Source organism: Triticum urartu, chromosome 7 (assembly GCF_003073215.2).
Source record: "Triticum urartu cultivar G1812 chromosome 7, Tu2.1, whole genome shotgun sequence".
NCBI lineage: Eukaryota > Viridiplantae > Streptophyta > Magnoliopsida > Poales > Poaceae > Triticum > Triticum urartu.
The window spans coordinates 373,918,690-373,938,329 of NC_053028.1; the positions used below are offsets into that span (position 1 = coordinate 373,918,690).

The 19,640-nt window shown below is 43.4% G+C and overlaps 1 pseudogene; it reads right to left on the bottom strand.

Annotated features, from left to right (window-relative positions):
- Window positions 1–14,923: 14,923 nt before the first annotated feature.
- On the bottom strand, window positions 14,924–16,573 carry LOC125518862 (annotated as a pseudogene).
- Window positions 16,574–19,640: the final 3,067 nt, after the last annotated feature.

Sequence of the window (19,640 nt, forward strand, 5' to 3'; positions counted from 1 at the left end):
AGAGTGATTATGCTTGTGATATGCCAAGCCACAAGCTTGGGGATGCTATGTTTGATGAGAATTACATGTTTGAGAATTTATTTGCTGCAATTAATGTTTGCCCCAAGTTTGGGGATGCTATGCTTAATGCAGATAATCTTTTTAGCCCCCCTACTTTGAATGATCAATTTTGTTATGATGACTGCATGCCTCCTATTTATGATGATTGCAATATTTACGAAAGTGGGTTTGGAAGAGTGTCAACTTTAGATAATAATTATCCCACTATTTTGTAGGGTGTTGAATATTATTATAATGATAAAAGTGGATTTGGAGAGTTCATGACTTTATTTAGTAATAATTCCACTATCCCGGAAGAGGTTTCAATTAACTATGATGAGAACAAAGTTGCTACATATGATGATTATTGTGATGATACTTATGTTATAAAAAGTAGTGATAATTATTGTCATAATTTTGAATATCCTTTTACTAAACATTACTCTTTTAATTTGGAAACAATTTATAGTATTCGAGTTTCATATGATACTCCCACTATTATGAATGAGAATAAAATTGCTCATGTGGAGAGTAATAAAATTTCTATGCTTGTAGATCATGAAAAGAATGTTTTATATTGTTGAATTCATTCATGATGCTATTGAAAATTACTATGAGGGAGGAACATATGCTTCTACATATCTCAATAATATCAAGTTTCCTCTCTATGGGTTGAAAATCTTGAAGTTATGTTTGTTTTGCCTTCCTATGCTAGTTGATTCTTGCTACCATGAATTGTTTTATCACAAAATCCCTATGAATAGGAAGTGGGTTGGGATTAAATGTACTTTACATGTGTTTCATGATGCTCCTATTATGTTTCAATTCTCATCTTTTATGCAAGCATCATTGAAATCATCATGCCGAGCTAAAAAGGAATTAAAGAAAAGTGCTTGTTGGGAGACAACCTAACATTTAACCCTATTGTTTTTGTGTGTTAACATGATTAAGATACTATAGTAATCATGTTTTATAGCTTTTGTTTCAATAAAGTGCCAAGTAAAGCCTTTGGGATAGTGTGGATGATAGTTGATTTGATTCTGTGCAAAAACAGAAACTTTTACACCCAACTCTAGAATTTTGGAAATTCACAGAAAAGTTTTTTTCCTCTGAATTTTTTAGAGATGATTGATATACAAATTTCCCACATTTTCGTAGAGTTACAGAAGTATGGACATTATTCAGATCATTACAGGTTGTTCTGTTTTTGATAGAGTCTGTTTTGAATGCACAGTTTGCTTGTTTTCTAGTTTCTATGGGTTATATTGATAAATATAAATTGTTGAAATGATAAGGTACAGTAGGCATTGTATGAGAACAATTATGAATCTTGTCTTTGACAGTAATGAAGTGAATGTTTTGCTCTTTATCATACTAATCTATCTCACGAAGTTCCGTTAAGTTTTGTGTGATTGAAGTTTTCATGTTTTGGGTGAGATATTGATATGAGGAGAATAAGGAGTGACAAGACCCTAAGCTTGGGGATGCCCAAGGCACCCCCAAGTAAATATTTCAACAATTCTCAAGCATCTAAGCTTCGGGATGCCCAATAGGCATCCTACCTTTCTTCATCAACAATTATCGGTTAGTATCGGTTGAGCCTAAGTTTTTGCTTCTTCACGTGAGTTGTGCTATTCTTGGAATGACATTTTAGTTTGTTTTGCTTGCTGTTTTAATAAAATACTTATATCTAAAAGTTTTTTAAATGTGAGAGAGTCCTCAAACAGCTACCCATTTACCAAATACTTATATCTTCACTTATATCTTTTTGGGGTAGTTTGTCATTTACTCTTGTGTTTCACTTATATCCTAAGATTAAATTGTTGAATGAATTGAATATCATAAAGTTGAAATTATATGTGATTCATATGCTTGTATCAATCCTAGTAGTATTTTCACATCGGGTTTAGATAGTGAAATCTTTTGAAGCTTGACAATCACAATATTCATCATACAAGCAATTCATGAATGATTAGTATAAGGAAGAGAACTTTCACATACAAATATATTATCTTGGACAACTTCTATGATTGTGAATGCCCATTATTTATTTCCAACTTGAGCAAATTAGTTGAAGTTGGACAAGGAAGACAATGTAATGAGTTATGGTTGTGTATATTTTCATACAAGTTATATTGTTATGGATCCTCCAACATGTGGTGCTTGCTTAGGATCTTTTGCTAGCGAAAAATTCGTACTAAGTAGAGATACTACTTGTGCATCCAAAAACCCTTAAACCCAGTTTCTTTCCATGAGTGTCCACCATACCTACCTATGGATTGATAAAGCTTCGAGTCTCATAAAAATTGCTCCTAAATATGTTTGGTCTTTTATTGTAAGGGAAAATAAGCGTTGAACAAACTTGTGACCGCAAAGTAATAGAAGCGATAGACTGCAGGATAAAGGTTTCTATCATAAGGGGCAATATAATGTGATGTCCCTTTGCATTAAGAGCTTGCACATCCAAAAATAAAAAGTGCATGACAACCTCTGCTTCCCTCTACGAAGGGCCTATCTTTTACTTTTCAGTATTTAGTTTTGTGCAAGAGTTAATAGTATGCATTCTCATTTAAACCTCAATTATTCTCTATTTGTCAAGCATCATGTGGTGGGGAAAGATCTAGGCACATATGACCAGTCAAATATATTTGATCATGAATTATTATTGTTGACAGCTCTATGATAAATAAGTTGGGAGGCGAAACATTTAGCCCCTATCTTTCTTTGTGTTCCATGGATATCGTTTGTTCTAAAAATATGCTTTGAGTACTAGCAATCATATAATACTATATGATGATTGAGTATGTGGAGCTCTTACTTAGACTTTGTTGAATAAGTTGAATTGCAATTGCTTGGTTACTGAGAACATAGGCTGTTAAGTTTCAAGAGAAGGCATTGTTTGAACCGTAACATGTGAATTGATTGCTACTTTATCATGATGAGTTTTATGAGAAAGAGTTGGTGTTATGATGGTAGGAGAAGTGATTGAAATTCGCATTAATCAAACTTATGCACTATGCTAACATTCACACTTCATAAATTATTTCTTTTATCATTTACCTACTCAAGGATGAGCAGGAATTAAGCTTGGGAATGTTGATACATCTCCAATGTATCTATATTTTATGAAGCATTCATGCCATGTTTACAAAAATTCTATATGGTTTTGGCATGATTTGAATGGAACTAACCCGGACTGATGTTGTTTTCAGCAGAACTACCGTGGTGTTGTTTTTTGTGCAGAAATCAAAGTTCTTGAAATGCGTCGAAACTTTTTGATGACTTTTTTGAACGAAAGAGGCACTAGAAGCTTCGTAAGAGAACCAAAAGATAAGGGAGGTGGCCACTACCCACCAGGGTGCACCTCCCCCTCTGGCGCATCCTGGTACCTAGTGGGCCCCTCGAGGCCCATCTTCACGTGAGACTGACACCAAAAATCCTATAAATACAGAAACCCCCAGAAATAACCCTGGATCATAAGTTCCATTGTCGCAAGCCTCGATAGCCACAAAAAACCAATCTATACCCTTTTCCGGCACTTCGGAGGCCATCTTCATCATCCCGACGGCCACCATGATGAGGAGGGAGTAGTCCACCCTCGAGGCTGAGGGTTTGTACTAGTCCCTATGTTTTTGATCTCTCTCCCTCTCTCTCGTGTTCTTTATTTGGCACGATCTTGATGTATCGCAAGCTTTGTTAATATAGTTGGATCATGTGGTGTTTCTCCCTCTCTATCTTCTTGTGATGAATTGAGTTTTTCCTTTGAGATTTCATTATTATTGGATTAAGTGCTTTTATTGATTTGAGAGCACTTGATGTATGTCTTGCTATGAATACCCATGGATACAATGGGATATCATATTGATTCACTTGATGTATGTTTTGTAACTCAACTCGCGGATTCCCGAGGTGACATTGGGGTAATCTATGCATAGGGGTTGATGCACGATTTCATCCTTGTTTCTCCGGTTGAAATCTTGGGGCTCTCTTTCAGGTTCCTTGTGTTGGATTGAGTATTACGAATCTGAAATTGTTTGTTGCATATCGTATAATCAACTCACAGATACTCGTGGTGACATTGGAGTATCTAGGTGACATTAAAGTTGGTTGATGTGTATCACGTGGTGTTATTTTAGTATGAACTCTCGGATAGATCGATCGGAAAGGATAACTTGGTATTGTTTTAGTATGAACTCTATGATAGATCGATCGGGAAGGATAACTTTGAGGTGGTTTTGTACCCTACAAACAATTTATTCTTATGTTCCCCGCTAGATATGAACTTTGGAGTGATTCTTCACTGCACGTTGAGGGATGGTTATATGATCCAATTATATTAGCACCATTGAGAGATTGCACTAGCGAAAGTATGCACCCTAGGCCTCATTTTCAAGCATTGCATGTAGCGACCAGGCCTCAAACGGTCCAATCTCTATGCTCCGGTGTCATCCCTGGATCAGTAATGCTGACACCACACAGTACTTGAAGGATTTATAACAGAGTAGCTATCACACACTTATTACATCGAGTGTCTCAATAGAGAACTTATTACAATAAATATGGCTTAAGGCCATCTAATAACGATAACAGCGGAAGGCTTGGAAGATAAGTGAGTCCATCAACTCCAACGGCATCACTGAGTATAGAACCACGACCTAAAACTCCTTAATCGTCGTCTGAAAAGTCTGCAACATTAACGTTACAGCCCGAAAATGGGTTAGCACATGGAATATGCTGGCAAGGTAACACATAGAGAGTAATGGAATGAAACAGCTATACTATATGCATATTTGGCTGGTGGAAAGCTCTATGGTTACAGTTTTGCGAAAAGCCAATTTTTCCCTACTACAAAGGAATAAATTTATTTAACTATCATGGTGGTTGTTAAACATTGAGAATGGTTGACAGCATTCTCAATCCCAATTAAACATCATTAAACAAACCCGTCAAACTTAATTTTATAGTAACATGTTGAGATTCACATGATAATCCAAGTACAAGATACTCAAGATGTCCATAACCGGGGACACGGCTAACCATGATTAGTTTATACACTCTGCAGAGGTTTGCGCACTTTTCCCCACAAGACTCGATCTCCTCCGTTGGATTTCTCGCACTACAGGGTGTTTGAGAAACGAATGACCGAGACATAGTCTTTCAGAAGCGCTAGCACCTTATGATCGGGTAGACCGTATCACCTACATCCCCTACATCTGCTAGTCTACCACTGTAAGAGTTCGCACGACTTAGTCAACTATGCTAGAGCCCATAATAGCTTGTGGCTGCACACAGAAGTTTCTAGTATGAATAATCTCATGATCCCTTTGAGCCTGGGTGGCGGTCCAAAAGAAAACAGGCAATCATGGAATACCCAGGTACCTCAATTCACCCAGACGTGTATTTAAGTTGCCACCTTAGATAAACCATTTATTTAAAAGAAATCTCACATCTGTCATGGATATCACTCACCCAATCCACGTCTACTAGCATAACATAGCAATGGTAGGCAAATGTAGAAGTAACTCCCAAGGTTTGATAATAAACAGGTAATAGGTACTACCTCAACTACTTCCCAAACCCACAATTTAATTAGATCCTAATCATGCAATGTGTAGAGATTGATCTAATGCAATAAAACTGGGTAGTAGAAGGTATGATCAAAGTGTTACTTGCCTTGCTGATGATCCAGGAAACCTAGTGACTCGAAGTAACAAGCGGCGCACTCCGGGTACTCTATCGCAAACAAACAAGCATACAATAAGTACTCAACAAATGCACAGATAAAACTCAAATAAGAGATCTAACCAGAAAGTTCAACTTAAAAACTCCGGTTGGCAAAAAGAATCAAATCGAACGAAGCAACGAAAGACAAACGGCAAAAGAAATAGGCTTTGATTACTATTCTGGATCTAGGGAAATTTTTACAAAAACACAAACTTGTTTAAGTTGGTTAAACGGAAAGAGGGTTTCGAGACGAAACTCCAGGCGCTTGAATCGCCTGATTCCGATAAACGAGCGAAAAGTTATACTAAGACGAAAATCGGATCAGAAATCATGATCAGAAAAATCGCGGATTTAATCCAAGAAAAAGAAAACGACGAACAGTTTAACGAACGAGCGTTCGTTAACTTGTTCTAAACGACGAACACGTTCGTTAAAATGAACGAACGAGCGAACACTCGCTAATTAGACTAAACCAAAAATAAAACCTATCTAATAAAAAAATAAAATCTAAAAAAAATAAACCACATCTTTTTAAAAAAAACCGGGCGGTTTTCTAAAGACAACCGCCGGCGACGGCGGCTACCTCGGGCGGCGGGGCGGCTCCGGTGAGCGGCGAGGCGGCGGCGGTGGCTCCGGCAAGCGGCGCGGGGCGGCGGCGAGGCGGCGAGGTGGCGGGGCGACGCGGGCGGCGGTAGCAGCGGCGCGGCAGCGGCGGCAGCTAACGTTAGGGTTAGGGCGCGGGTGGGCTGGTGGGCTGCGGCGGGGCTCGGGCGGCGCTATTTAAAGGCTGCGCCGGGCGGAGTCCCGCTCGGGTACGGCCCGTAGTCGGTTCGGACTTTTTTTTAAAAATTAATTCCGCACAGAAAAACAAATAAAAGAAATACTAAACGGACTCCAAAAATTCCGAAATAAATTTTCCCCGGCTTCTAAAATCAAGCCGCACAGGATGAACATTTATTTGGGGCCTAAATGCAATTTTGAAAAACGCGCATTTTCCTAAATTCAAATAAAATAGCAAATAAAAGCAAATAAAATCTTATTTGATTTTTTATTAAATCCTCAATATTTCTTTATTTTGGGAAAGTCATTTTATTCCCTCTCTCATATTTTTGTAATAGAAATTATTGAAGATAAAATAAATAAAATCATATGATCCTATTTTCAAAATTCGAGACAACTCAAATATGAAAATAACGAAATCCCCAACTCTCTCCGAGGGTCCTTGAGTTGCAAAAAAATTTTAGGATCAACCAAAATGCAATAAATATGATATGCAATGATGATCTAGTGTATAACATTCCAAATTGAAATTTTGGGATGTTACAAACCTACCCCCTTAGGATGAATCTCGCCCTCGAGATTCGGGTTGGCTAGAAAATAGGTGACGGTGGTCCTTCAGCAAATTTTCCTCTCGTTCCCAAGTGGCTTCATCCTCCGTGTGGTGGCTCCACTAAACTTTGCAAAACTTGATAACCTTGCTGCGGGTGACTCGACTGGCATACTCTAGAATCTTAACTGTTTTCTCCTCATAGGTCAAACCACTGTCCAACTGAATTGCTTCCAGTGGTACCGTATCCCTCAGCGGTATGTCAGCCATCTCTGTGTGGCACTTCTTCAACTGGGATACATGAAACACGTCATGAACTCCTGACAGTCCTTCGGATAATTCCTACTTCTCCCATACGTTCCAACACTTTGTATGGGCCTACAAAACGTGGCGCTAGTTTTCCCTTAACTCCAAAGCGCTTAACTCCTCGAATTGGTGATACTCGAAGATAAACTCGGTCTCCGACTTCGTAACCTGTCTCCTTGCGTTTAGAGTCTTCATAACTCTTCTGCCTGGATTGAGCTACCTTTAGTCTATCGCGAATTAATTTCACTTTCTGTTCAGATTCCTTTATTAGATCCGGTCCAAACAACTGGCGATCTCCAACTTCATCCCAGGACAATGGGGTCCTGCACCTCCTTCCGTACAAGGCTTCGAAAGGGGCCATCTTCGAACTGGATTGGTAGCTATTGTTGTAAGAGAACTCTGCATATGGAAAATTCTCATCCCAACTAGATCCGTAATCTAGCGCACAAGCTCTTAGCATATCCTCCAAGATCTGGTTGACTCTCTCAGTCTGTCCATCTGTCTGCGGGTGGAAAGTTGTGCTAAACTCTAGTCTGGTTCCCAAAGTCTCATGCAACTGATTCCAGAACTTTGAAGTAAACTAGGTTCCTCTATCTGATACAATGCTCCTCGGAACTCCATGCAGGCATACGATCCTAGTCATGTCTATCTTTGCCAACTTTGCACTGGTATAGGTAGTCTTCACTGGAATGAAATGAGCTACCTTTGTCAAACGATCGACTACAACCCATATCGAGTCGTAGCCTGAACGTGTTCTGGGAAATCCTGTAATTAAATCCATGTCTAGCTTATCCCACTTCCATTCGGGTATCGGCAATGGTTGTAGCAATCCTGCTGGCTTCTGATGCTCTGCCTTCACTCTCTGACATACATCACAAACTGCTACGTACTCCGCAATATCCTTCTTCATTCCGGTCCACCAGAAAATATCCTTCAAATCCAAATACATCTTGGTATTTCCTGGGTGAATCGAATATGGTGAATCATGGGCCTCTTGCAGAATTAGCTTTCTAATCTTCGGATCATTTGGTACATAGACGCGGTCTTCAAAGCATAGGGTATCGTGCTCATCCTCACGAAATCCTTAGCTTTTCCTTTGCTAATTTTCTCATTAAGAGAAGCAATCTCCTTGTCAGTCCTTTGGGCTTCTCTGATTTTATCCATCAATGTAGACTGAATCTACAATGCTGCTACATAGCCTCTCGGGACTATTTCTAAACATAACTCTCTAAGATTTTCAGCTAACTCCCTTGGTAATTCTCCCGTCATTAGGGTGTTGACATGGCTCTTACGGCTTAATGCGTCAGCTACTACATTAGCCTTTCTGGGGTGATCATGCAATTTCATATCATAATCCTTGATGAGCTCCAACCATCTCCTTTGTCTGAGATTCAACTCCTTCTGTGTGAAAATATACTTCAAACTCTTATGATCCGTATACACCTCGCAATGGTTTCCAATCAGAAAATGTCTCCAAGTCTTCAGTGCATGCACTACGGCTGCTAACTCCAAATCATGCGTAGCATAATTCAACTCATGAGGCTTAAGTTGTCGTGAGGCATATGAAATAACTCTCCCTTCCTGCATAAGCACTACTCCAAGTCCTTGACGTGAAGCGTCGCAATACACCTCATAATCCTTGGTCTGGTCTGGCAAAATCAACACTGGTGAAGTAACCAAACGTTTCTTCAACTCCTGAAAACTAGCCTCACATTCCTCCGTCCATATGAACTTGGTATCCTTCTTCAACAACTCCGTCATAGGCTTCGCAATCTTTGAGAAATTCTCAATAAACCTCCGGTAGTATCCTGCGAGTCCAAGAAAACTCCGGATCTCTCCCACGGTGGTTGGTGCTTCCCATTTGGTCACGGTATCAACTTTAGTGGGATCTACAACTATACCTTCTCCGGATATAATGTGTCCGAGAAATCCCACTTCCTTCAACCAAAACTCACATTTGCTAAACTTGGCATATAATTGGTGTTCTCTGAGCTTTCCAAGAACCAAACACAAATGTTCCTTATGCTCCTCTTCATTCTTCGAGTAAACCAGGATATCATCAATGAACACTACGACGAACTTATCCAAGAACTCCATAAACACCTTGTTCATCATGTTCATAAAATATGTAGGTGCGTTAGTCATACCAAATGACATAACGGTATACTCATACAGCCCATACCTGGTGGTAAAAGCCGTCTTGGGTATATCCTGTTCCCGAATCTTCAACTGGTGGTATCCTGATCGCAGATCGATCTTGGAAAATACCTTAGCTCCTTGCAATCGATTAAATAGATCATTGATCATCGGTAGTGGGTACTTGTTCTTGATGGTTACTTCATTCAACCCTCGATAATCGACAACAATCCTTAACAATCCATCCTTCTTCTCCACTAGAAGTACTGGCGATCCCCAAGGTGAAGAACTTGGGCGAATATAACCTTTATCCAGTAACTCCTTAATTTGCTTCTTAATTTCCACCAAATCCTTTGCAGGCATCCTATATGGTCTCTTTGATATTGGCCCTGTTCCTGGCAATAGCTCAATCAAAAACCCAATATCTCTATCCGGTGGCATGCATGGCAACTCTTCTGGAAATACTTCAGGGAAATCCTTCACTACTGGTACTTCCTCCTGCACAACTCCTGTTAAGCAATTTACTTGAGTCCTCTTTGGCACATGTCGGGATACATACTTGATCCTTCTCCCTTCTGGGGTGGTAAGCAAAATTGACTTACTAGCACATTCAATATTCCCTTCATACTTTGATAACCAATCCATGCCTAATATCACATCCAATCCTTGGGATTCCAATACTATTAGGTCTGAGGGGAAAACATAGTTACCAATCCTTAATGGTAACCGATCACACCATAGACTAGCCGTATATTCTGATCTAGATGAGAGGTCAGAAGAGAAGAGAGTGAGTAGTGATCTAGGTCTTTAGCTTAGTGGTCGTGTCCTACAGTCAGTGTGTGCTCTGATACCATCTTGTAGCGACCAGACCTCAAACGGTCCAATCTCTGTGCTCCGGTGTCATCCCTGGATCAGTAATGCTGACACCACACAGTACTTGAAGGATTTATAACAGAGTAGCAATCACACACTTATTACATCGAGTGTCTCAATAGAGAACTTATTACAATAAATATGGCTTAAGGCCATCTAATAACGATAATAGCGGAAGGCTTGGAAGATGAGTGAGTCCACAAACTCCAACGACATCACTGAGTATAGAACCATGACCTAAAACTCCTTAATCATCGTCTGAAAAGTCAGCAACATTAACGTTACAGCCCAAAAACGGGTCAGCACATGGAATATGCTGGCAAGGTAACACATAGAGAGTAATGGAATGAAACAGCTATACTATATGCATATTTGGCTGGTGGAAAGCTCTATGGTTACAGTTTTGCGAAAAGCCAATTTTTCCCTACTACAAAGGAATAAATTTATTTAACTATCATGGTGGTTGTTAAACATTGAGAATGGTTGACAACATTCTCAATCCCAATTAAACATCATTAAACAAACCCGTCAAACTTAATTTTATAGTAACATGTTGAGATTCACATGATAATCCAAGTACAAGATACTCAAGATGTCCATAACCGGGGACACGGCTAACCATGATTAGTTTATACACTCTGCAGAGGTTTGCGCACTTTTCCCCACAAGACTCGATCTCCTCCGTTGGATTTCTCGCACTACAGGGTGTTTGAGAAACGAATGACCGAGACATAGTCTTTCAGAAGCGCTAGCACCTTACGATCGGGTAGACCGTATCACCTACATCCCCTACATCTGCTAGTCTACCACTGTAAGAGTTCGCACGACTTAGTCAACTATGCTAGAGCCCATAATAGCTTGTGGCTGCACACGGAAGTTTCTAGTATGAATAATCTCATGATCCCTTTGAGCCTGGGTGGCGGTCCAAAAGAAAACAGGCAATCCTTGAATACCCAGGTATCTCAATCCACCCAGATGTGTATTTAAGTTGCCACCTTAGATAAACCATTGATTTAAAACAAATCTCACATATGTCATGGATATCACTCACCCAATCCACGTCTACTAGCATAGCATAGCAATGGTAAGCAAACGTAGAAGTAACTCCCAAGGTTTGATAATAAACAGGTAATAGGTACTACCTCAACTACTTCCCAAACCCACAATTTAATTCCTAATCATGCAATGTGTAGAGATTGATCTAATGCAATAAAACTGGGTAGTAGAAGGTACGATCAAAGTGTTACTTGCCTTGCTGATGATCCGGGAAACCTAGTGATTCGAAGTAACAAGCGGCGCACTCCGGGTACTCTATCGCAAACAAACAAGCATACAATAAGTACTGAACAAATGCACAGGTAAAACTCAAATAAGAGATCTAACCAGAAAGTTTAACTTAAGAACTCCGGTTGGCAAAAAGAATCAAATCGAACGAAGCAACGAAAGACAAACGGCAAACAAACAAGCAATTTTTACAGAAACAAAAACTTGTTTAAGTTGGTTAAACGGAAAGAGGGTTTCGAGACGAAACTCCAGGAGCTTGAATTGCCTGATTCTGATAAACAAGCGAAAAGTTATACTAAAACGAAAATCGGATCAGAAATCACGATCAGAAAAATCGCGGATTTAATCCGAGAAAAAGAAAACGACGAACAGTTCAACGAACGAACGTTCGTTAACTGGATCTAAACGATGAACACGTTCGTTAAAACGAACGAACGAGCGAACGCTCACTAATTAGACTAAACCGAAAATAAAACCGATCTAATAAAAAACAATATCTAAAAAAAATAAACCGCGGCTTTTTTTGCTACCTCGGGCGGCTCCGGGGAGCGGCGCGGGCGGCGAGGCGGTGCGGGGCAGCGGCGAGGCGGCGGGGCGACGCGGGGCGGCGCGGGGCGGCGGCGGCTAGGGTTAGGGTTAGGGCGCGGGTGGGCTGGTGGTCTGCGGCGGGGCTCAGGCGGCGCTATTTAAAGGCTGACCCGGGCGGAGACCCGCTCGGATACGGCCCGGAGTCGATTCGGACTTTTTTTTAAATTAATTCCGTGCAGAAAAACAATAAAAGAAATACTAAACTGACTCCAAAAATCCCGAAATAAATTTTCCCCAGCTTCTAAAATCAAGCCGCACAGGATGAACATTTATTTGGGGCCTAAATGCAATTTTGAAAAAATGCGCATTTTTCCTAAATTCAAATAAAATAGCAAATAAAACCAAATAAAATCTTATTTGATTTTTTATTAAATCCTCAATATTTATTTATTATGGGAAAGTAATTTTATTCCCTCTCTCATATTTTTGTAATAGAAATTATTGAAGATAAAATAAATCAAATCAAATGATCCTATTTTCAAAATTTGAGACAACTCAAATATGAAAATAATGAAATCCCCAACTCTCTCCGAGGGTCCTTGAGTTGCGAAAAATTTCTAGGATCAACCAAAATGCAATAAATATGATATGCAATGATGATCTAGTGTATAACATTCCAAATTGAAAATTTGGGATGTTACATTGCAATACCGTTTGTGCTCACTTTTGTTACTTGTTACCTTGTTGTTTTTTATTTTTACTACACTTGTATCACCATCTCTTCGCCTAACTAGTGCACCTATACAATTTACCATTGTATTTGGCATGTTGGGGACACAAGAGACTTTTATTATTTGGTTGCAGGGTTGTTTGAGAGAGACCATCTTCATCCTACACCTCCCATGGATTAATAAACCTTAGGTCATCCACTTGAGGGAAATTTGCTACTGTCCTACAAAACTCTACGCTTGGAGGCCCAACACGAGTCTACAAGAACAAGTTGTGTAGTAGACATCACACACTCACCGTTTTGTTATCGGCGGCAATGTACAGGAGCATGGGCCCTTTGTCACGAGGAGTAGCAATGATGGGTGCTGAAGACAGCTGCACTTTATGAGACTCGAAGCTTTATCTGCAGCATCATTCCAGACGTAACTGCCTGACTTTTATGGCAGCTGATATAGAGGGATTTCCTTATCCACAAGCCGGCTTATGAACCAGCTCAAAGCTGCCACACAAATCGCCTCGTGCTGAACATGATTGATGTTGGCCGGCTTAGCCAAGGTTGTGATAGCCTTGATTTTCTCCGAGTTAGCCTCTATGCCCCGCTCGGACACCAGGAAACTTAGCAATTTACATGCATGAACACCAAAGACACACTTGGTTGGGTTAACCTTCATCTGGTACATGTGAAGATTATTAAATGTCTCCTTCGGGTCATCAAGAAGGGTTTCTCTCTTATGAGACTGGACCACGATATCGTCAATGTGAGCATGAACATTTTGCCCAATCTGCTTGTGGAAACAATTTTGTACGCAACGTTGATAAGTGGCTCTTGCGCATTTCAGGCCAAACGGCATGGAAACATAACAGAAGGCCCCAAAAGGTGTAATAAAAGTTGTCTTCTCCTGATCCTCCACTGCCATCTTGATCTGATGATACCCAGAATAAGCGTCCAGTAAGCATAGGCACTCGCAGCCTGCTGTGGAGTCAATAATCTGGTCAATGCGAGGAAGCGCAAACAGGTCATGGGGGCAAGCCTTATTGAGATCTGTGTAGTCGACACACATTCGCCAAGTCCTATTCTTTTCAGAACAAGCACAAGATTTGCCAGCCACTAAGGATGGAAGACTTCAACAATGAAACCGGCAGCTTGGAGTCAGGCCACTTCTTTGCCAATAGCCTTGTGTCTTGCTACCTCTTGAGCACTGCGTTGGTTTTCCCTTGAAGAGGAAAGGGTGATGTAGCAAAGTAGCGTAAGTATTTCCCTCGGTTTTTGAGAACCAAGGTATCAATCCAGTAGGAGATCATGCTCAAGTCCCACACACCTACACAAACAAATAAGAACCTCGCAACCAATGAGATAAAGGGGTTGTCAAGCCCTTCACAGTCACTTACGAGACTGAGATCAGATAGATATGATAAGATAAGATTTTTGGTATCTTTATGATAAAGAGAAGAGAAAAATTCACTCTAGGCCACTAAACTTGAGCAGGATGACAAATTAGTACCACTATTTCAAAATACCCAAACTACGGTCCAAATACTTGCGCTAGGGGTTCACTTTGGTCCATGTATACGATTTTGTGTACGTATTTGCTGACTTGGCCGAGTCAGCGGCCGCCAGCTCGCTTTGACCGCCACCTGGTCGTGCCTTCGGTGAATACTAGTCCATCCAAGGGGTGTTTTGCAAAAATGCCATGACCGTTAAACTGGAGAGAAGAATCAGCCACTGCACGTCCTTCCAGCAAGCCGCTGATCATGCCAAATCGTGTGCTAAATTGCACCTCTAGTCCACGGGCCAGGTCACGACAATGGGGCTACTCACCATGCATCGCCTCCCCTGCCCCGCGCTCCGCTGTTTCCACACCAGGTACCCCTCCGCACTATCCTTCCCCGCCGCAGCCGAGGCGTCCACCCACACCTGGAAGCTCTTCTTCTTGTCGAACTCCGCGAACGCCAGTGTCATGGGCGCGAACGTGACCTTCACCCTGCCGGCGCGCCCACGCGCGCCGTGTACATCGAGTTGGGCGCGCCCACGTTGGTGACCGTCCTCCGGAACACCGCCGAGGTCTTGCCGCCGCCGTCCTTAAACGCCACCGCGATCGATGGGTAGTGGAGCGTGAACCCCGGGTTCTTGTGGAGCAGTTCGCTGCAGTTGATGGCGCTGTGCGTGATCTTGAACACCTCTCTCTGTGTGTACCCGAGCGTGCAGAGGTGCGTCATGTAGTCGGCTGGCTCGATGTCGTAGACGAGGCCTGGGTCAATGGAGAGAGCCGGGTTCACGTGTCCGACGCCCATGGCGAACGCGTCGGCGCGCTCCCCGCCGTCAGTTATCGGCTTGACCGGCCGGTCCGTCATGTCGGCCGTCTTCATGATCGCCGACCGCACCATCGCCGGGCTCCATGAAGGGTGCGTTGACCTAACCAGTGCCGCGATACCGCTCGCGTGCGGCCATGCTATCAACGTCCCCGACAGCACCGTGAAGTTGGACCGTCACTCGTCGCCATCTAGCCCCGATGGGCTCACGCTGCCCGGCCACGCTGCGATGATGTTAACCCCGGGGGCGCCGGCGGTGAGCATCCAGGGCGCTTCGTTGGCCACGGAGCTCGGCTACGGCCCGTTGTTACCGGCGGCGCGCACGAGGAGACGCCGCGCACCGTGGCACGGAAGCTGCCGATGGCGATGCTGTCCTCGAAGTCAGCCTGACCTCGAAGAGCGGGATGGGGAAGCCATCGAGGGAGAGCGACAACACGTCGACGCCGCCGCGCACCGCGTCATCCATCCCGGCGAGGATATCGGAGCTGAAGCATCCGTTGAACCAGCAGACCTTGTACGCGGCGACGTGCACGCCGGAAGCCACGCCGCGCGCCTCCCCAGCCCCGGCGCCGAGAACACTGGCTCCGGCCACGGCGGACCCCATGGCTGTCGACGCCATGTTAGTCCCGTGCCCGTGCACGTCCTGCGGCGAAGCGTACTCCCGCGCGCACGCTGCGGCGTCCGACGGGTCTGTCGGGTAGTTGGCACGGTGGCTCTTGGAGTAGAACCGCGCGCCGATGAGCTTCCGGTTGCAGTTCGTCGCGTTGAACCGCTCCCCGGTCTAGCACACACCCCGCCACCGGTCCGGCACCGGCGGCATCCCGCGGTCGTCGAAGCTTGGGCTCTCCGGCCACACGCCAGTGTCGAGCACCCCGACGACCACGCTGCGGCCATACCGCACGCGTGCCCACGCCCCGGTCGGGCACACGTTAAGGCTGAAGAACAGGTACGAGTACGTGGTGTGCAGCTCGACCCGGCGGTCCTCGCGCACCGACGCGACGCCCTGCAGCGCCCGCAGAGCTGCCGCCTCGCCGACCGTGAACCGCGCCGCAAAGCCGTCGAACACGGTGTGGTAAGAGTACAACAGCCTTGACGACGGCTTCCACTGGCACTTTGCATCTTGCTCCACTGAGGAAGGCAAGGATTTGACGATGAAGGCGAGGTGCCAGTCGTGCTCGAAGATCCGCGTGGGTGCAGCTAGACAATGTAGGTCCGAAGTGCCTCCTCCTGATCTGCGGCGGTGCCATGAAGAAACACCAACGAGGAGGAGAGGAAGAGGAACACCGCGTGGGAGGCGAACAGGTGGAAGAAACCCATGGCTGCCTTGCTAAGCAATCGAGCAGTTGTTCGCTTTGGTTTGCGACGGTGAGGTGGGAGATGGAGAGGTGGGTGGGAGATCGAATTTCACGGACGACGACGACGTGGCTGGGCGAGCGTGTCTGTCCTGAGAGACGACGCTTCCTCTGGCAGGCGCACATTAGGTGGAATGGAAGACGCCAAGGAGGAGGAGCGAGCAGCAGTGGAACGCAGTGATGGCTTGCTCGCACAGCCTGCTTTGCCTGCCTAGGCGCGCACTGGAGAGAGTAATGGCAGGCAGGGCCATCCGGGCTCCGGCCGCTTGTCACCCGATGGAGCTCTGACTGACGCTGCATTCCTTAGTGGCGCAGACACGGGTAGAGAGAGAGGAGGAAGACTGAGGGAGGAGGAGCGTATCTGCCTCCTGTGTGCCATTTATGCTGCCTGCTGCCTTCTTGCTTCTGTTGCACTCTAGGCGGCGGAACGAGGAGGACCGGGGGCGGCGCCGAGTTGAACAGGAGGCGTCGAGTTGGACCGGGGCGGGTTTAATGGTCATGCTGTTTTTGCAAAAAAAACCCTGGATGGACTAGTATTCACTGAAGGCACGACCAGGTGGCGGTTAAAGCGAGCTGGCGGCCGCTGACTCGGCCAAGTCAGCAAATACGTACACAAAATCGTATACATGCACCAAAGTGAACCCCTAGCATAAGTACTTGGACCGTATTTCGGGTATTTTGAAGTAGTGGTTCAAATGTGTCACCCGGCTCAAGTTTAGTGACGTAGAGTGAATTTTTCTCTAAAGAGAAATAAAGATGCAAAGTAAAATAAATGGCAAAGGGAATAACTAAGTGTTGGAAGATTAATATGATGGAAGATAGACCCGGGGGCCATAGGTTTCACTAGTGGCTTCTCTCAAGAGCATAAGTATTACGGTGGGTAAATGAATTACTGTCGAGCAATTGATAGAATTGAGCAGAGTTACGAGAATATCTAGGTATGATCATGTATATAGGCATCATGTCCGAGACAAGTAGACCGAAACGATTCTGCATCTACTACTATTACTCCACACATCGACCGCTATCCAGCATGCATCTAGAGTATTAAGTTCATAAGAACAGAGTAATGCTTTAAGGAAGATGACATGGTGTAGAGGGATAAACTCATGCAATATGATATAAACCCCATCTTTTTATCCTTGATGGCAACAATACAATACGTGTCGGTTCCCTTTCTGTCAGTGGGATCGAGCACCGCAAGATTGAACCCAAAGCTAAGAACTTCTCCCATTGCAAGAAAGATCAATCTAGTAGGCCAAAACAAACTGATAATTCGAAGAGACTTGCAAAGATAAACCAACCATACATAAAAGAATTCAGAGGAGAATCAAATATTGTTCATAGATAATCTGAATCATAAACCCACAATTCATCGGATCTCGATAAACACACCGCAAAAGAAGATTACGTCGAATAGATCTCCAAGAAGATCGAGGAGAACTTTGTATTGAGATCCAAAGAGAGAGAAGAAGCCATCTAGCTACTAGTTATGGACCCATAGGTCTGACGTAAACTACTCACACATCACCGGAGAGGCCATGGAGTTGATGTAGAGGCCCTCCGTGATCAATGCCCCCTTCGGCGGAGCTCCGGAAAAGGCCCCAAGATGGGATCTCTTGGGTACAGAAGGTTGCGGCGGTGGAATTAGGTTTTCGTGGTGCTCCTGGATGTTTGGGGGTACGTGGATATATATAGGAGGAAGAAGAACGCCGGTGGAGCAACGAAGGGCCCACGAGGGTGGAGGGCGCGCCCAAGGGGGTAGGCGCGCCCCCCTGCCTCGTGCCTTCCTCCCTTGTTTCTTGACGCCCACTCCAAGTCTCCTGGATCACGTTTGTTGAGAAAATCACGTTCTCGAAGGTTTCATTCCATTTGGACTCCATTTGATATTCCTTTTCTTCGAAACCCTAAAATAGGCAAAAAAACAACAATTTGGGCTGGGCCTCCGATTAGTAGGTTAGTCCCAAAAATGATATAAAAATATAAAATAAAGCCCATTAACATCCAAAATAGATAATATAATAGCATGGAGCAATCAAAAATTATAGATACGTTGGAGACGTATCAAGCATCCCCAAGCTTAATTCCTGCTCGTCCTCGAGTATGTAAATGATAAAAGAAGAATTTTTTATGTGGAATGCCTTCTAAAATATTTCTTAATGTATTTTTTCTTTATTGTGGCATGAATATTCAGATCCAAAAAGATTCAAGATAAAAGTTTAATATTGACATAAAAATAATAATACTTCAAGCATACTAACTAAGCAATTATGTCTTCTCAAAATAACATGGCCAAAGAAAGTTATCCCTGCAAAATCATATAGTCTGGCTATGCTCTATCTTCACCACACAAAATATTTAAATCATGCACAACCCCGATGACAAGCCAAGCAATTGTTTCATACTTTTGATGTTCTCAAAAAATTTCAATCTTCACGCAATATATGAGCGTGAGCCATGGATATCGCACTATGGTGGAATAGAATGGTGGTTGTGGAGAAGACAAAAAGGAGAAGATAATCTCACATCAACTAGGCGTATCAACAGGCTATGTAGATGCCCATCAATAGATATCAATGTGAGTGAGTAGGGATTGCCATGCAACGGATGCACTAGAGCTATAAGTATATGAAAGCTCAACAAAAGAAACTAAGTGGGTGTGCATCCAACTTGCTTGCTCACTGACCTAGGTCATTTTGAGGAAGCCCATCATTGGAATATACAAGCCAAGTTCTATAATGAAAATTTCCCACTAGTATATGAAAGTGATATCATAGGAGACTCTCTATATGGAGAACATGGTGCTACTTCGAAGCACAAGTGTGGAAAGAGGATAGTAGCATTGTCCCTTCTCTCTTTTTCTCTCATTTTTTTATTTGGTCCTTCTCTCTTTTTTTTGGCCTCTTTTCTCCTTTTTTTCATTTTTCGTTCGGAGTCTCATCCCGACTTGTGGGGGAATCATAGTCTCCATCATCCTTTCCTCACTTGGGACAATGCTCTAACAATGATGATCATCACACTTTATTTACTTA